The 16,083-nt window shown below is 35.8% G+C and overlaps 1 long non-coding RNA gene across 2 annotated transcripts; it reads right to left on the bottom strand.

Annotated features, from left to right (window-relative positions):
- Positions 1-738: 738 nt before the first annotated feature.
- Positions 739-15,508, bottom strand: LOC147914634 (uncharacterized). 2 transcript variants are annotated; one of them, XR_015555115.1, is made up of 3 exons: positions 14,045-15,508; positions 12,880-13,020; positions 739-1,405 (listed from the first exon to the last, which is right to left on the bottom strand). It is a non-coding gene; the product is annotated as an uncharacterized LOC147914634 (long non-coding RNA). The 2 variants fall into 2 exon arrangements; XR_015555116.1 differs by lacking the exons at positions 12,880-13,020; positions 14,045-15,508 and adding an exon at positions 4,132-4,323.
- Between the last annotated feature and the right edge of the window lie 575 nt (positions 15,509-16,083).

Consider the following 16,083-nt stretch of genomic DNA (forward strand, 5'->3'; position numbering starts at 1 on the left):
CATAGTATCATTTAAACATTTTCAAAGACATTCTGTCTCAAGTACTTCCAATGGAATGTAGAAAGGAGGTTCTTTGGCATTACAGGGTAGAAAGGGAAAGTCACTGTCTCTTTCCTTTTTGATTCTGTAATCAGTTCCGGGCAAGCCCGGGCATGTTTCTCTTAAGTGAAAGTAGACTTTACCCTGAGATTATCAGGGCTGGAATAAGGGGTGGGGCTGAGGGTGAAAATGAAGAATTACATCATCCTCCCCTTTATTCATAAACCCAGGGGTCACCTTGCTCCCCAGATTTATGCAACGTGTTCACTAGCCTGTGGTAGGCTTGCTGGTTGAGAAAATACTACCTTAGTTTCCAGAACTATTTTTACACTATGCTTTCATTTTATTGGTTGATAATGAACATTTTTATCTATATTTGTTTATGGCCCTCTAAGATAAGGACTGTGAAGGACAAATTGCCATATTGTTCATTATTATTTCAGTTGCTTGATTATCATATACTATTATATGTATTTTTACCAAATGTACTTAAACGTTTGATAGACTATTGAACATTCCAAATGAAATTCAGGTCTGTCCTCCAAAACGTTCGGGCATTTGATAAAATATTAACGCTATATATGTGTTACAGGGCCTTCTGTCCAACTGTGAAAATTTGATTTTTTGGTTTGTGGTGCCATCATGTGGACAGAACCAAAAGTGTAGTACATAGAACAAAAAAGGAAATATACTTTCCAGTGGAGATGAATCTTTAATTACAAAATATTTCTCTGCAGTTTATTGATTTATTGCAAATACAGTTAAAATCCCAATAGGATTTTTAGTAAAACTTGACAAACTGATTGTAGACTTTATGTGAAAGTTTAAGTGATGAAAAGTAGCAAAGTGGCTTTAAAGAAGAACAAAAGGGGGAACACATTTCTCTACCAGGTTTCACGACTTAACAACAGAGCCATAGCAATTAAGAAAGTCTGGTACTCTCACAGGGATAGACTGACCAATGGAATAGAATAAAGAGCCTAGAAATAGTGTCACATGTATATGAAATTTTGATATATGACAGAGGAGGCATGACAGATCAGTGAGGAAAGTAGGGACTATTCAGTAAATGGAACTAGAAACAAATGATTTTTCCATATTAAAAAAAAAAAAAGAAATCCATATCTCACACTGCATTAGTTTTCTAGGGCTGCCGTAGCAAAATACCACAGACAGGCATAAACAACAGAAATTTATTTTCTCACAGTCCTGGAGGCTAGAAGTCCAAAAGCAAGGTGTGGGCAGGCTTGGTTTCTCCTGAGACCTCTCTTCTTGGCTTTCAAGTGGCTGCCTTCTCACCGTATCCTTACGTGATCTTTCCTCTGTTCGAGAGCATCCCTGGTGTCTCCTTGTATGTCCAAATTTCCTGTTATAAGGACAGCAGTTAGATTGGATTAAGGCCCACCCATATGACCTCATTTAACTTTACCTCTTTAAAGGCCGTAGCTCCACATAGTCACGTCCTGAGGTACTGGGGGTTAGGGCTTCAATATGTGAATTTTGAGGGGACGTGATTCATACACAACGTACAAAAAAAATCTACTCCAGATGGAGTAAGGACTTAAAGATCAAGAACAAAACACAATATTAGTAGAAAGTATAGGCAACCAACTTTCTGAGCATGGAATAGGGAAAATTTTTCTTTATTGAGATATAATTGACATATAACATTGTATTAGTTTTAGGTGTACAACATAATGATTTGATATATATATATATTGTGAAATGGTTAACAGTAACTTGACATCACCACAAATAGTTACGAAGTTTTTTTCTTGTGATGAAAACTTAAGATCTCTCTTAGCAACTTTCAAATAAATAATACAGTGTTGTTAACTATAGTAACCATGCTGTACGTTACACCAGCAGGACTTATTTCTCTTATAATAGGAGGTTCGTACCTTTTGACCTTCACCAATTTTGTCGTTCCCCCCTGCTCCCTGCCTCTGTCAACCACCAGTCTGTTCTCTGTATCTATGAGTTTGATTTTTTTTTAGATGCCACAGATAAGTGAGAACATGCAGTGTCTTTCTCTGTCTGAGTTATGTCAATTAGCATAACGCCTCAAGGTCCATCCACGTTGTTGCAAATGGCAGGATTTCCTTCTTTTTTTATGGCTGAATAATAATACGTTGTATATATATATACCACATTTTCTTTATCCATTCATCCATTGATGGACACTTAGGTTGTTTCCATACCTTGGCTATCATGAATGAATAATGCTGCAATGAATATGTTAGTACACATATCTCTTTGAGATTATGATTTTATTTCGTTTGCATATATACCCAGAAGTGGGATTGCTGGATCGTATGGTTATTCTATTTTTAATTTTTTGAAGAACCTCCATACTGTTTTCTGTAATGGCTGTACCAATTTACATTCTCACCAACAATGCACAAGGGTTCCCTTGTCTCCACATCCTTACCAACAGTTATCTCTTGCCTTTTTGATAATAGCCATTCTAACATGTGTGAGGTGATATCTCATTGTGGTTTTGATTTGCGTTTCCCTGATGATTAGTGACGTTGAGCACCTTTTCATGTACCTCTGGCCATTTGTATGTCTTCTTTGGAAAAATGTCTATTCAATTCCTCTGCTGATTTTTAAAATCAGATTGTTTGTCTTTGTGCTATTGAGTTGTATGAGTTCTTTCTATATTTTGGATATTAACCTCTTATCAGATATTTGATTTATAAATATTGTCTTGCATTCTGTAGGTTGCCTTTTCATTGTGTTGATGATTTTCTTTGCTGTGCGGAAGCTTTTTAGTTTGATGTAGTCCCACTTGTTTATTTTTGCTTTTATTGCCTTTGCTTTTGTTGTCAAATCCAAAAAATCATTGCCAAAGCTCATATCAAAGATCTTACTCCCTGTGTTTTCTTCTAGGAGCTTAAGGTTTCAGGTCATACATTCAAGTCTTTATTCTATTTTGAACTGAGTTGATTTTTGTGTATGGCATAAAGATGGTGATCCAGTTTCATTCTTCTGCATGTGGCTGTCCAGTTTTCCCAACACCAGCTATTGAAGAGACTATCCTTTATATATATCCAAGAATATACTGTGGGGAAAGGATGGTCTCTTTAATAAAGGGAAAGATTTCTTAACATGCAAAAAGCATTAACTCTATAACAAAAGATTGATAAATTTGGCTAAATTAAAATTAAGAAATTTGATTCATCGAAAGACACCTTAAAGTAAAAAGACAGGCTATACATTGGTAGAGATATTTGCATTCATATAACCAACAAAGAATTAGTACAAGAATATATAAATGGCTCCTACATATTGATAAGAAAAATGACCCAACAGAAAAATGAGTGCAAGACATAAAGAAGCATTTCATGGAAAAGGAACTATTTGTAGCCAAGATGTAAACAAGATGAGATTCTCAAAGCCATTAATAATCAGGAAAATGCAAATCAAGAATTTAAACTCATTCAATAGGTAAAAATTCGGAAGCCTAAAAATATCAAGCAGGTGTTGAAGATGATGTAGATCAACAATTTGCTTATACAATTGTGCTGGGAGAGTAAATCAATCATTCTTATACCCTACAACCCAGCAAGAGAAATGCTTGCGCGTATATACCAGGAGACATATACAAGCATAGCCATGGCAGCACTTTTAATAATAGCAAAAAAACGGACACAAACCAAGTGCCCATAAGATAGGAGAATGGATCAATAAATGGTGGTACATAACACATAATGGGATATTATGTGAAAACCAGTGAATTACAGATAATCCACATTGGTATGAATAAATCTTAATGTTGAGTTTTGTAAAATTCAAGAACTAAATCTAAATATTTTGTTTATGCATGCATATATGTTAATTTAAAATACTATTTAAAAAAACAAGGAAATGTCAGACACAAAATTTAGGATAGTGGATACCTTGTATCTTTAGGCAAGGGATATAGGAGATGGAAAGAACATACGGGTCCATATAAGTTATTGTCAATGATTTAGTTCTTGGGTTGGATTATAGGAATACTCAAAAGGAGCATGCATGCATGCATGCATGCAGAGACCAGTAACAACTATGTCATGAGCCAAGGAGTATGGTTAGTCCAATTATGAGTACCTTAAATCCAGGTAAAAAAATAAACATTTCTGATGAGCATACTGTCGTGACGGAAGTGAAACAAAGAAGAACATTTTGATGTATGAGCACGTGGCTGAGGCTGCAGGGGTGGGCTGGGCATGGCCAGTCTGAGTCCAAATATCCTGGGCAGCTGAGGCTTCAATCTGGAAGGTGAAAAGAGGCCAAGCCACATTTTGTGTTCATCACAATATATTCAGTTGATTGCATATTTGAATTTAATATCTAACTCTTTGAAAAGTATGAATATAACATAATGAATATAAAATAAAAGGTTAATTGTATGATTTAAATTTAAATATTAAGTATGTTAAATATTTTTATACTACGTTCATTTTGACATGCTGGCATTTTGTAAATGAGTAAAATTGTGGCAAATCCTGCCAGTAATCTTTGGTGACAGTTTATATTATACATTTATCAAAATATTTGACCAAAACTTTTATTCATTCATCTGTGTGTCTGTCTGTCTATCCACCTACCTATCCATCTATCTATTTTCTAGACGTGGTAATAACAAGGTTTGAAAGCAACTCTCTGCCCCCATTCACTTTTGCACAAACTGAAGCTACTAATTTATTGTGGTGGCCTTAGATCTCCCTCTACTGGTACAAGATGATAACGCCAATCAGTGCTATAAAGTTTTTAAGGTTGTTTAAAACGCAGCTGTGCCTTTAAGTCATACCCACCATGTCTTTGCGTTGTGTAGCATCGGCATAAAGAGTAATCAAACTTTTGAATCTATCTTAAAGGGCACAATTATTTTCTAAAGTCAATTCATTTAACATTTTCTAAATAAACAAATTATTAAGTGAATATAACACAAACAAAAACAAGCTAAAGGTTTTTTAGTTTTTCCTCATTCTTGGAAGTGAAAACTTTTTGTAAGTATTAATATGAAAAACATATCTCACTGACTTCTTAAAAAACGTTTTTTTCAATGACGTCTTCCTCTCTTCCCCTTTTGAATTCTTGCAGTTTGCTTATCCTCCACACATGTACTACTGAATTTCCTGTTCATTTAAGACCACTTCTTCAAATGTATGCTTGAAAAATAATAATAGAGGAGGAACTTTGTCCTTATACTATACTATCTGGACTATAGTCCATTTGAGTTTAGATTCTTCAGAGTGTTCATCACAAACTTCACAATGAAATCTCATTCAATTGGAATTTTACGCATGGACCAACATCAACCTATAGCTCCTTAAAAACACTTTCTTGAAAGTAAAGAACTCTCTTTTGTCATTCTATTTCAATACTGACATTTTATGAGATCCCATTTTACTATCTTTAAGACTATTTGAAAAAAACTAGTCACTTGTTCATTAACCTTGAAAAATTACTTTATTGGGAAATCTGTGGGTAATACAAGTGGGAAATCAAAAACCAGGAAAAAAAAAATCTGGCTAGATTTAGTTTTAACTTGCCACCAAAGCCTTCAATACAACACAAGGACAGAAGTGAAGATCATTAGAGCTATTCCAAAACACTGCTCTTAATACAGAAGAAAGAGTTAAAGATGTTCAGCTTATAAATGTAGAGTATTTATCCAACTGCAGCTTGATAAACAAAGGGTCGTTATCACACAGTGACAAAGTGCATGCCATCTCTTCCAATGCATGGGGGTTAACTAGTTCCGCCCCAGTGACTGCCCACTTTGGTGGCTTCTGTAACCCCAGGAACTTCTTCCCCTGAGGAGGAGTTCTAGGGTCATCGCAAAGGAAGGCACACATATAGATGTAAAGCTATTCTTTGTTTCACATCTACTCTCAGGTACTTTTTTGTCCCTCTCAGTAAAGCCTCTTCCATGGGGGACAGGAAGAGCTACAACTCAAGTTTGCTGAAATACCCTAGACACGAGCCACTCTGGAACAACCAGTTAGCATAGTGTCACACCTTGCTCTCGCCTTGTCCACCAAAGGCTGACCTTACATTATTATTCTTCCCCCTTGGAACTGAGCTGTTTTTATTAACTAAAGCCTTTTAAAGAATTATTTATACTTCACTTATTAGCTATGAGATCTTTGGCAAGTTATTTTGAGTCTTTCCCCATCTAGAAACTGGAGATGATAATACCTACCAGATAGGATTATTGTGAGAATTAAATGAACTAGTCCATATAAAATGCTTTGAAGTGCTTGAAATATATTGTGTTCAATAAATATTAACTATGAGGAACTTCCTGTAACAATGACTATAGTAATTTAGCACTTTTTCTTTGTAATCCAGGAAACCATCTGAAAGGAGAATGGATAATAAAACCACAAACTCCCTTTTTAGTAAAACTAGGGAGAAAGACTCCAGAATATTTGTAAGGTCTGTCAAAAATGACCATAGTTGTTCAGAATTTGTATTTAAAAATCTATCATAAATAACAGTTGGATCATATAAAAAATGCAAACCTCAATTTTAGAATATGTAGGAAAAATGAGAAAACACTAGCCATCAGGACTTGTGGTATATAGCTAAAGCAGTGGTTCTCAACTGGGACAATTTTGTGCCCCAAAGACATTTTTGGCTGTCACAACTGGGGGTGGGGATGCTATTGGCATCTAGTAGGTAGAGACCAGGGACGCTGCTAAATATCCTGGAATGGACCAGAAAGCTCTCCACAACAAAGAAGTACCTGGCCCGCCACGTCAGTATCACTGAGGTTAGGAAACTCTGCGCTAAAATAATGCTCAGAGGCAAGATCATAGCTTTGAATGTTTGTTAATAAATGAAGAAAAATGAAAATAAATCTATTTAAAAAGTAATAAAACAGGTAAACTGTTAGCTAGCCCAGATTCTATTCTTTTCCTCAAAATAGAAGTTGGCACAGAGAAAGAAAATGTACTCAAACAAAATAACCACAGAGGAAAATTAAATAATTAGAGAGTACTTTATTCCATATAAATAACTTAAATCTAAGATGAGACGGACACTTTCCTAAGAAAATATTTATCAAATCTGACCCCAGAAAAATTAAAAAATTTAAACAGACCAATTTCCACAGAAGAAGCAGAGGAAGTTGTCAAAGAACTGCCCCCTAAAAAGACATCAGGCCTAGATGGTTTCACAGGGCAATTCTGTGAAACGGTTAAAGTTAAATAATTCTAATGCTATTTAAGCTGTTCCAATGGTAAAATTAAATAAAAACTTAGAACAGCCATACATTGACATCAAGACCTGACCAAGATTATGCACGGAAAACTACAGACAAATCTACCTCATGAATATTTATGGAAGTTTTAAAATAAGACATTAGCAAAGAAAACCTAGCAGCATAGTAACAGAACATTACATCATGATGAAGTAGAGTTTATTCCAAGAATGCAAGGATTCTTCAGTATTGAGAATTCAGTATCACTGATCTACAAACATAATGCAATATTAATGATTTATATTAATAGACAAAGAGAAAATCAAACGATCATTTTCATAAATGCTTAAGAGGCATTTGATAAAGTCAGCATCTAGTCTGAATAACACTAAATTAAGAATCAATAGATATTTACCTACAGTGATAAAATATAGCCCTCAACTTAAAAGCTAGCATCACACTTAGTGGGGAAACAGTAGAAGCTCTAGAACTAAAGTTAGGAAACAGCCAGGATGCTCATCTTTGTTACTATTACTGCTCTACCAGAAGTACTGGACCTTGTAATTAAAGAGAGACTACAGGTATTAAAATGGAAAGGAAATAAAACTATCACTTTATACAGATGATGTGACTGTATTCCTGGAAAACCCTAGGGAATAAATTCAAAAAGAATCACTATAAAGCATGGAATTCAGTAGCAGGGTACAGAAATTGGTACACAGAAATCAGTAGCAGTTAGAAAATGTAATGGGAGAAAAGATCTTACTTGCAAAAGCAACAATAACAACAAAAAGCTAACATACCTAAGAATAAATAAGAAACATGTGCAACCTATATGAAGAAAACTCTTGAAAAGGTACAGAAGACTGGACAAATGGAAAGCTGTACCATGTTCTTGGAGAGAAAGACACAATGTATCTTAAAGTTGTCAATTCTCCTTAGATTAAATTATAAATTAAATTCAATCTAAATAAAGTTACTTTAATTAGCAAGAATGTGAAGGAAAACCCTAAAATAAAGAGCAGTTGGGGGGATTAGCCTTATCAAGTACTGAAATATACCATAAAGCTTCAGTAATTAAAATGATGTGATATTGGCACATGAATGGTCAGGTAAATCAATGGAACATAATTGAAAGTCCAGAAATAGGCCCAACATGTATAGTATTTTAATATTGTATAAAGTTGTCAACTGAAATCAGTGAGGTTTACCTCACTGTTTAGGTAGAGTATTTGCTAAATGCCACAGGGTCAACTTAGTAACCACTGGGAAAGAAAGTAAAAGGATCTACTCTATGCTTCATACCTGCCTTAATTCCAAACAGATGAAAGTTTGAAGTATAAAATATAAAATTATAAGACAATATGGGGGGAGTTATTTTATGGCCTTGGAGTGTGGTAGATCTTTTAACTATTACACAAAATCTAGAATCCATAAAAGAAAAGATACATGAATGTGGCTATATAAAAACAAAACCTTTTCATTAAAAAAAGTAAGTGAAGTCAAGAGAGAAATAACAAACTGGGAAAATTATTTTCAACATATCACAGAGGCTTATCTTTCTCTTATATAAAGAGCTCCTACAAGTTGATGAAAAAAAGACCCATTAGCCAACAGAAAACAAATGGTTCTTATACTGGCTCAACCTCACTAATAAGAAGAGAAACAGAAATTAGAACTATACTGAAATACCATTTTTTATCTATGAAATTGGCAAAATCCCCCAAGTTTGTGTGAACGCTGTATTGATGAAGCATTGATGAAATAAGAACTCTTGTATATTGCTGGTGGGAATGCAAATTGGTACAATCTCAGTGAAAGGCAATTTGGCAGAATCTGTCAAAATTAGAAATTCATATACTCTCTTCTAGGAATTTTTCCTATGGAGATAATCCCATATATAAAATGATGAATAACAGACATCAGCAAATAAGGAAGCTTATGGACCAAATTTAGTCCAGTGTCTGCTTTGTAATAAGGTTTTGTTGTAAAACAGCCACACCTGTTTGCTTACATATTGTGTACGGCTGCCTTTAGGATACAACAGCAGAGTTGAGTAGTTGTGACAGAGACCACATGGCCTACAAAGCCTAAAATATTTACTATCTGGCCCTTTATAGAAACAATTTGCCGACCTCGGATGTATAAGATTATTCATTGGAGCATTGTTTGTAACAACTAAAGACTAGTAAAAACCTAAGTACCTATCAATAGAGGACTGGTTAAATAAATGGTGGTACATTCATATAATGAAAAATGTAGGCAATTGTAAAAACAAAGTGAAGAAGCTATTAAGTATTGATATGGTAAGATCTTCAGAATAAACATTGTGAAAATCAAGTAGGACAGCATACGGTATAGTAAAGCATGTTTCTCCGGAGTAAAAAGGGAGGGGAAAATAATATATATAGTCTTAAATATGCATAAAGCATAATTTGTGGAAAGATTAATAGGAAACTAATAACAATAGGGTTTTTTCCATTTCCTTGTTGATACATTTATTTTTGCAGGTAGATTGTTTACTTTTCTGATTACTTTTTTAATAGGTTTTAATGTTTGAATCAAGAGAATAGATTACCTATTCAAAAATACATATAAAAATTTTTTTTTTGGTGAGGAAGGTTCACCCTGAGCTAACATCCGTTGTCAGTCTTCCTCTTTTTTTGCTTGAGGAAGATTAGCCCTGAGCTAACATCTGTGCCAATCTTCCTCTATTTTGTATGTGGAATGCCTCCACAGCATGGCTGATGAGTGGAGTAGGTCCACGCTGGGGATCCGAACCCACGAACCCAGGCCTCTGAAGCAGAGCGTGCAGAACTTTAACCACTTGGCCATGGGGCCAACCCCTAAAAATGTTTTTTAATGACAGAGTTCAGCTCTTCAAAGAGGCTTTCCTGGTCTGCCCTCCTTCTGTTACTCTATCATCTAATCAAGATTTCTGATGCATACCTTGCTTTCTATTACTTAATTATTTGGTTGTTATTTTTCTTCCCCACAGGTATGAAAGCTCCATGAGGACAGGTCCGTTGCTTTCTTCACTGTCTACAACATACAACATTTGTACAAAAAACAGTACATGGCATAGAGTAGGAACTCAATTATTTTTTGGATAAACAAATTTATAAGTATAAAACTATTGAGAAGACTAGACATATTGAGAAGACTAGACATATCGTAGATTTGATCTTATGTAAATTACTGAACCTCTCTGTGCCTCAGTTTCCTCTTCTGTAATATGGGACTACAGTATTTGATTAGGTTGTTGTAATTAAATAAGCCAATATTGGGGCCGGCCCGGTGGCACAAATGGTTAAGCGTGCGTGCTCTGCTTCGGCAGCCCGGGGTTCACAGGTTCCGATCCTGGGCGCGCACTGACTCCCTACTTGTCAAGCCATGCTGTGACGGCGTCTCGTATAAAGTGGAGGAAAATGGGCACAGATGTTAGGTCGGGGCCAATCTTCCTCAGCAAAAAAAAAGAGGAGGATTGGCAGATGTTAGCTCAGGGCTGATTTTCCTCACCAAATAAATAAATAAATAAATAAGCCAATGCATAGAGTGTGCTTAGAGCAGTGCCTGACACATGGTAAGAGATCACTAGCAACCCAGGATCTCCAACCATGGGGAGGGGCAGAGCCCTGGTGGAGAGGGGGAGATCTGGGATGCTGGCTCCTCACCGTGGAGCAGCAATGACAGGTGGGCAGCATGGAGCCTATTTGTGTTTATCATCATTGTGAAAAAATTCAAATATATAGAACTGTGGAAAGAAGTGTACAGTGAATACCCACATATCCACCACCAGATTCAACAATTATTTATACATATTCCCCCCACTCACTCTCACCATTTAAAAGCATGTTATAAACATCATAATGTGCTATCCTTAAATACTGCAGCATGTATCTCTTAAAATGAGTAAATTCTCATATATAGCTATAATACTTTCATCACACCTTGCAAAATAAACAGTAATTCCTTAATATCTAATACCTAGTTCATATTCACGTTTTCCCGCTTACTCCCAAAATGCATTTTATAGCTAATTTTTTCAAACTAAGAGCCAATCAAGAACCACGGGCTGCATTTTCTGTTATGACTCCTAACTTGATTAATCTGCAAGTCACCACTTACCCTTTGGCTTTTTGAAGAGACTAGGCTAGATGTCTTGTAAAATGTCAGTTTTCTGGATTGTTTTTCTTTTTCCCTGGTGGTTTCATTTAATTTATTCCTTTGTCCTCTAGACAAACTTCTTAAACTTGAAGTTAGAAATGCAGACTGATTTAGGTTTGGTTGAGCATGTTTTAGTAAGAATACATTGTAGAGAACACTGTGTAATTCCCACTGCATCCCAGCAGGAGGCGCATGGTGCCCACTGTTCCTGACAGTCAGTTTGATGTCTGTGTTCAGGTGGTAGCAGCCAGATCTCACCATTATAAAGTGGCCCCCCGCCGTGTTATTGGCAGTTAATCTGTGGAGTGATACGGGAAAATTTGTCCATCGGCTGTTCACCTAATGATTTGATCCCACATTGATGATTCTTAATAGAACCAGTTACTTCGTTTGTGGTTGCAGAATGGCAATTTTCTGGTACCGTCCATTACTTCTACATTTATTAGTTGGTATTCTTCTATAAAAATATTTCCACATCACCAGAGGTGGGTGGTGGGGGATGGGGGAATTGGATGAAGATGGTCAGAAGGTACAAATTTCCAGTTGTAAGATAAGTAAGTGCTAAGGATGTAATGTACAACATGATGACTATAGTTAACACTGCTGTGTGATATATATAAAAAGGAGAGTAGATCCCAAGAGTTCTCATCACAAGGAAAAAATATTTTTTTCCCTTTTATTTTGTATCTGTATGAGATGATGGATGTTAACTAAACTTACTGTGGTAATCATTTCATGATATATGTAAATTGAATCATTATGCTGTATACCTTAAATTCGTACAGTGCTGTATGTCAATTATATCTCAATAAAACTGGAAAAAAATTTCCTCATCAATTGGAGTAATTTTGTTACCCTCAACTACAAGAGTAAATTAATACATTCCCTTTAGTTACCAATTTTCAGAATAAGGATTTGGTGTAACAGTCACCTCCAATGTGGGCAAGGAAGTTTTTGTTTACGTTTACTTTTTTTTTAAATAACATTGTGGTCTCATGAATTTTTATATATTTCAAGTGTATTAATCAATTATATTCACTACTTTTTTTAAATGCAGGCCCGTTCAGACAACAAAGATAGGAGATACATTTTTTAAAATCATTAGTTTAAATTGACATTTGTCAATTTGAATTTGGATTACAGGGTTTTATTTAATTTATAACTCATCTCTTAAAATGAAATTTATGTTATAATGATAGTGACATAATCATTTATTTGCTTTAACTCTATACATAAAATGATTTCCAAATAACAATACCAGTATTACTGTTAACAATAAAACCACTGAATTTGAAGCTCTTTTTGTCCTTAGAATATTTTCTTCCAAGAGTTTTCAGCAAGGATATGATATTCTAGAGTCATCTAAAGTAATTCTTTCCTCTGTATGGTTATGTTAAATTTTGATATAGTTAGTGTCTTTCCTTTTAAAATATTTTCAATTTTAGGGATTACTTTTTTTGAATGTATATAACATTTACATGGTTCAGAAGTCAAAATTACGTAGAAGTATACTCCAAAAAGTCTTGCTTCTGGGGCCGGCCTGGTGGTGTAGCAGGTAAGTGTGCTGACTCCACTGCGGTGGTCCGGGGTTCAGATCCCGGGTTGTTTGTCAAGCCATGCTGTGGCGGCATCACATATAAAGCAGAGGAAGATGGGCACAGATGTTAGTCCAGGGCCAGTCTTCCTCAGCAAAAAGAGGAGGATTGGCAACAGATGTTAGCTCAGGGCTAATCTTTCTCACAAAAGACAAAAAAAAGTCTTGCTTCCATTTCTGTTCTCTTGACACTGTTTATGCCCCACCACCATCCCTAACCAGTAGATATTTTCATTAATGTCTGGTTTACCTTGCAGACTTTCTTTCAGAAAATATCTATCTATATATCTTGTCAAAATATATATTTATATATCTAAAATATCTGTCTATATAGTATATCTACCTACCTACTTAGCTATCTATATGCATATATATTATATTCATATTAATATACTTTTATTTCTCCTCCTTGCTCACAGAAAAGGTGGCACACCTAATCGTCACTCTGAATCTGCATGAGGCTTATTGAATCACCCAGAGATTGGGCAGAGACAGAGGGCCTTCTAGAAGACAGGGATTTTGCATTTGTCCAGTGCCAGTTCAAGCCAGTTTGTTGGTGATATAGTTGAATTTTATCTCAGGCTGGGAGTACTTGAAGAGAAACCTTTACACAAAAATTTATAGATTTTATTATCATGCTGACTACGAAGTAAAATCTCTAGTTAAATGTGAGCTCCTCAAATAGAAACATCGGATTGGTGCTTGTAAATGCAAGAAGAGATCAGTAGATTTCTGAGTCATCCACCTAGAGGTGATAATTGGATTCCTGAGAATGACTCAATTCTCCAAGAGAAAAAATATAGAGAAGGTAACAAATAACTGAATTTGTAGAAAAGTCACTTCAAATGAGGATATGCATGTACCTAAAGATGTTTCGAGGAGTACTGGGGCACACGTAGTTTCAAGAGAATTAGTTTACAAATTCCCAGCTGTTTCATGAACTGATTCCTGAAGGTGATCTGTCTGAGAATACCCCCATCTGCTTGTTCTCCTCTCTCAATTTCTCCTTCGCAATTGCCCTTCTCCCATTTTACAATAGGAGAGCATACCTCTCACCTGTCCATCCATGTGTCCACCCATCCATCCATCTGTCCATCCATCCAGAATTTACTCTCGTACAATTCCACCAGGTGTAAATATCTCTGGAGCCCTCAAAACAAAGAGAAAATGTGAGTCTGCAGAGCTTCTGTGAGAAGCTTCCTTCAAGTAGCAAACCTGTGGCAAGGCCTCGTGCCTCATTTCTTTTCTTTTTTCTTTTTTATTCTCTTCGTTTTTCCCCCCTAAGACTTAGAGTTTAGAAGCAAGGTGATTGTCACAGAGACAGGTATTAACACATTTATTTGAGGTAGAATACAAAGTCAATTTTCTGATTGATTAGTTTGACAGTGAAGACTGTGTTTGCCAATTAAATTATATAGTGGAAGTTCTCCATAAACTGAAGGTGCAGCTCCGTAGTTTTGGCAAAAACGTATTTAAGGCACACATATAATATCCACTATATCAGATATTATATTCTTTATCACCCTCAATCTTACGAAAAAAATTTGCATAGCAACTTAAAAATGTATGAGTTTGTTCATAATTTTCACAGTTATTTTATTAGGGAGTACATGGACCAAAACGTGTGAAGTCCTGTGAATTAGAGGACTTAAAGAGACAGAAAAGAATGGAAAAATTTAGAGGCTTAGGGAGAGAATCAAGATAAGGCAGAAGAGACTCTAGAAGGGAAGTATGGTGGCAAAAAAGAAAGGTAATGAAAAGCTCCAAACATTGCAAAAAGGTCAAGGAGAATAATAATGAGATAGTAACTTTGTGAATGCAGTTTCTGCAGGTGGGATAGAGTTAATAGTCAAAAAGTTGGGCAGTGATGATGAGGAAAATAGAATCCTGTTTACAATACTATCCGGCCAGATCCTTGAGGGTAAAATGGCTTATAACCAAAAGAGCAATTCGAGATGTTGGTCAGTGAAGACTATTTGAAGAAATAGAATGGGAGTGGGGGTGATAAGGGGAGGATCTTGCCTTCAGGACAAGGAAGAGCGCTCCTCCTCTGAAACTGGCAGGAATGAGCAGAGAGCTGTGGAGACGGCTGGGGAGAAGGGAAGCAGCCAGAGCCTCCACCTGCAGGTGATGGTCTTAGTGAAGCAAGAGGTAAAGTCCTGTGCTGAGAGTGGCCATCTGGGGGGACAGCAGAGGAGTGAAAGGACTCCTGAGAGGATACGCCAAGAAGTCTGTGATAGAGAAATAGGAGAGAGGACCACTTTAGGATTGTTGCTCATCGTATCTTATCAGTTTTTAAAGTGTAATTTTATCAATACTACCCTCTTTAAGGTTTCTATATTTTTCAAATTTCCTACCATGAACAAGGAGCAAAGAAATTTTTTTCAAAATAAGGGGTTAAAAAGAGAAAGGTCAAGGAATGTGCAGATAAACAATGTCATCAGCCCACGTTAAACTAAAAAGCTTCTCCACAGCAAAGGAAACCATCAACAAAATGAAGAGACAACCTATGGAATGGGAGAAAATATTTGCCATCTACTTATCTGATAAGGAGTTAATATCCAAAATGTACATGGAACTGATACAACCCAATAGCAAAATAAATCAATTAAAAAATGGGCAAAGAACTTGAATACACATTTTTCCAAAAAAGACATGATGGCCAACAGATACATGAAAAGGGAAATGCAAATCAAAGCCACAATGAGATATCACCTCACACCTGTTAACAGGATGTCTGTTATCAGAAAGACAAGAGATACCAAATGCTGATGAGGATGTGGAGAAAAGGGAACTCTTTTACATTCTTGGTGGAAATGTAAACTGGTACAATCACTATGGAAAACAGTATGGACGTTCCTCAAGAAATTAAAAATAGAACTACCATATAATCCAGCAGTCCCACTTCTGGGTGTATATCCAAAGGAAACGAAATTGTAATCTCAAAGAGGTATCTGTACTCCCATGTTCATTGCAGCATTATTCATCATAGCCGAGGTATGGAAACAGGAACCTAAGTATCTGTCAGTGGATGAATGAAGAAAATGCGGTATATGTATGCAATGGAAAACTATTCAGCCTTAAAAAA

The sequence above is a fragment of the Ceratotherium simum genome, chromosome 18, assembly GCF_057802395.1.
Source record: "Ceratotherium simum simum isolate JZ-2026a chromosome 18, ASM5780239v1, whole genome shotgun sequence".
In the NCBI taxonomy this organism is placed as follows: domain Eukaryota; kingdom Metazoa; phylum Chordata; class Mammalia; order Perissodactyla; family Rhinocerotidae; genus Ceratotherium; species Ceratotherium simum.